The sequence below is a fragment of the Drosophila elegans genome, unplaced genomic scaffold (genome assembly GCF_018152505.1).
Source record: "Drosophila elegans isolate 14027-0461.03 unplaced genomic scaffold, ASM1815250v1 contig_37, whole genome shotgun sequence".
Classification (NCBI taxonomy): domain Eukaryota; kingdom Metazoa; phylum Arthropoda; class Insecta; order Diptera; family Drosophilidae; genus Drosophila; species Drosophila elegans.
In genome coordinates this window covers 801,361-803,997 of record NW_024545752.1, presented here as the reverse complement: position 1 = coordinate 803,997, position 2,637 = coordinate 801,361, and the positions used below count along the sequence as shown (strand labels likewise).

Below are 2,637 nucleotides of genomic sequence, written 5' to 3'. Positions count from 1 at the left end.
GAGTGTTTTGGCCACAATGACGATGGCTATATCGTCCGCAAAGCCTATCACCTTCGATCTTCCTGGTAACGCCAGTCTTAAGACGCCGTCATACATGGCGTTCCAGAGCAGCGGTCCCAGTACAGACCCTTGGGGAACTCCACAGGTGATCTTGTGTTCCATCACCCCTCTATTTGTGTCATAGAGTAGGGTGCGATCGCTAAAGTAGGACTGTACAATTAGAGGTGGAGAACTATCGATAGTCGGCGCCATCGATAGTGAGCGATTGTTTTTTTCAAACCATCGATAGTGTCGATAGTACCATCGATAGTCACCGATAATATCGTCCGAAATTAAAAATTTTTTTTTTAAGTTTTTAAGAAAAATGGTTTATTTTAACCAAAAGTTTTGATTCAAAAATAACAGGATGTTAATGTTTTTCTCTTTGAGCCGGGTGCGTCTCTCGGAAACAATTTGCCCTGCCTTGCTAAAAGCTCTTTCCGATTCTACGGATGTTGCGGGAATGCAAAGGTATTTGCAAAAGAGGCCCTTTATGCAGGGAAGATCAGTTTGATTAACCTGGAATAAAAGTAAAATACGTATGTAAATATTGATAACTTATAATTTGTTTTCGAATCATACCTTAATCCATAACAGTGGGTCCACATCGTGACTGACAATTGCCCTCTCCAGATATTGCCTTTTAATAAGTATAGCATCCACTCGTGCGTTTCCGATTTTGCTATCTGATCGTTCACCCAAAAAATCAAAAAATGTGTCCTGGGTACTTGTGTCCGCTGCGATGGTCAGATCCTTTCTGGACTCTTCGATTGACGAATGGGCCAGTTCGTTTTCAAAAAGGTTGATGCTTGTTCAGCGTTTGAAGCGTCTTGAAAACCATTTTTTTTAAAACGTGGGTCCAATAATGTTGCCATCATACATACATTTCTTTGTTCATAAATTGAGAGTCGTTTCTTTATTGATTCCATTAATATATTTTGGATTGTTTTTCCTTGCATAGTTTCTGGCAAGAATTTTTCGATTTTCCGCAGAAGCCCATATGCCATGGGTATAATCAGAGATATGGTTACATATTTTCCACCAGAAACTTTTTCACTTGCTTGTGTGAAGTTGTGTGTGAAATGCGCGTTAAAGTATTTTAGCGATGTGAGACGCCCGCTATCGATGGCACTATCGATAGTGGACGGGCCGCTATCGAAGGTGTCTGCTGCTATCGATTGTGGCTCGATAGCGCCCAACCATCGATAGTGTCGATAGTGCCATCGATAGTTCTCCACCTCTATGTACAATGCCTACCAAGCTCTCCGGTACGCCAAGTTGGTGGAGTGCTTCCAGGGTAATGTCCCAGCGTGCCGAATTGAAGGCGTTTTTGATGTCCAGGGTCACAACTAGGCAGTACTCCTTGCTGCCTCCCCGCCATCTCGTTCCTTCTATCGCCTTCGCCGCAGTGCACTTAAGTGCAGATATCGCGTCAATGGTTGATTTCGCCTTTCTGAAGCCGAACTGCATGGGTGACAGATCCCCGGATGCTGAGATTGCCGCCTGCAGTCTGTGACTGATGCATCGTTCCAGTGCCTTGCCTGCGTGGTCAATCAGGCATATTGGCCTGTATGAAGACGGGTCCTCCGGTGCTTTGTTCGGCTTAGGTAGCAGAACCAGCTTTTGAATCTTCCACCGCTCCGGGAAGAGGTTTTCCGCCAGACACTGGTTGAAGACGTTTGCGAAAGCTTCTGGGTGCTCGGTCATGGCTAGCTTCACAGCAGTATCTGGGATTCCGTCCGGACCCGGTGCTTTCCCTGCGGGCATATCCCTGGCAACTTTCTTGATTTCATCCGGATGGATTCTGATCGGTGATGTCTCTGCAGGTTCTGCGTACGCGCGCTGAGGAACTGAGGTTACTGTTGGAAATAGGTGCTCTACGATCGTCTTCATGTGGGAAGCTTCTCCGGCGCCGAGGGGCTTTACCTGGCCCATCTTTTTGACTACAACTTTGTAGGCTGCACCCCATGGGTCCTGCTCAGCTGAGTCGCAAAGTTCCAGGAAACACTTCTTCTTGGATTGCTTAATGAGCCTTTTTAGAGTCCTGCGGCTCTCGGCGTACTCCAGCCTCCTAAGCTCGATATTTGGGCGACCTCTCGCCCTCTGCTGCCGCCTTCTGGCCCTCAGGCAGTCGCTGCGCGCTTCCGCGATTTCCCCAGTCCACCAGAAGACTGGTTCTAGGTTCCGATGGTGGCTCCTTGTTTCCCTCATGCTGGCTTTGCATGCCGTCACCATGGCTCCCATAAGCCTCGCCGAGCTGCTCTCCGCGTGTTCACCAGTTTCGGGATCTCTCCATCCTCTGAGAAACGCGTCCTCCTGGAACGTCTTTGGGTTAAAGCGTCTGTTTGTTGGGACCGTAGTAGCTGGCCGACCGCATGCTATGTCGCAAATGATGGCCTTGTGGTCGCTTGCAGTGTAGATTTCACTGAGGCGCCAGCGGGCTTGCGAGAAAAGTGAGCTGCTGATGAATGTAAGGTCCACAACGGAGCCGGCTCCTGCTCTGCTAAATGTGTGCTCCGATCCGGAATTTAGTAGAGCTACGTCAAGTGACGCAATGGCTTCAAGCAGTGTTCTCCCTCTGCTGTTCGTGCAGACTGA

At 48.3% G+C, this 2,637-nt stretch overlaps 1 long non-coding RNA gene across 1 annotated transcript; it reads right to left on the bottom strand.

The window, feature by feature from the left end:
- Positions 1 to 339: 339 nt before the first annotated feature.
- On the bottom strand, positions 340 to 1,097 carry LOC121467317. The gene is made up of 2 exons (XR_005977439.1): positions 622 to 1,097; positions 340 to 558 (listed from the first exon to the last, which is right to left on the bottom strand). It is a non-coding gene; the product is annotated as an uncharacterized LOC121467317 (long non-coding RNA).
- Between the last annotated feature and the right edge of the window lie 1,540 nt (positions 1,098 to 2,637).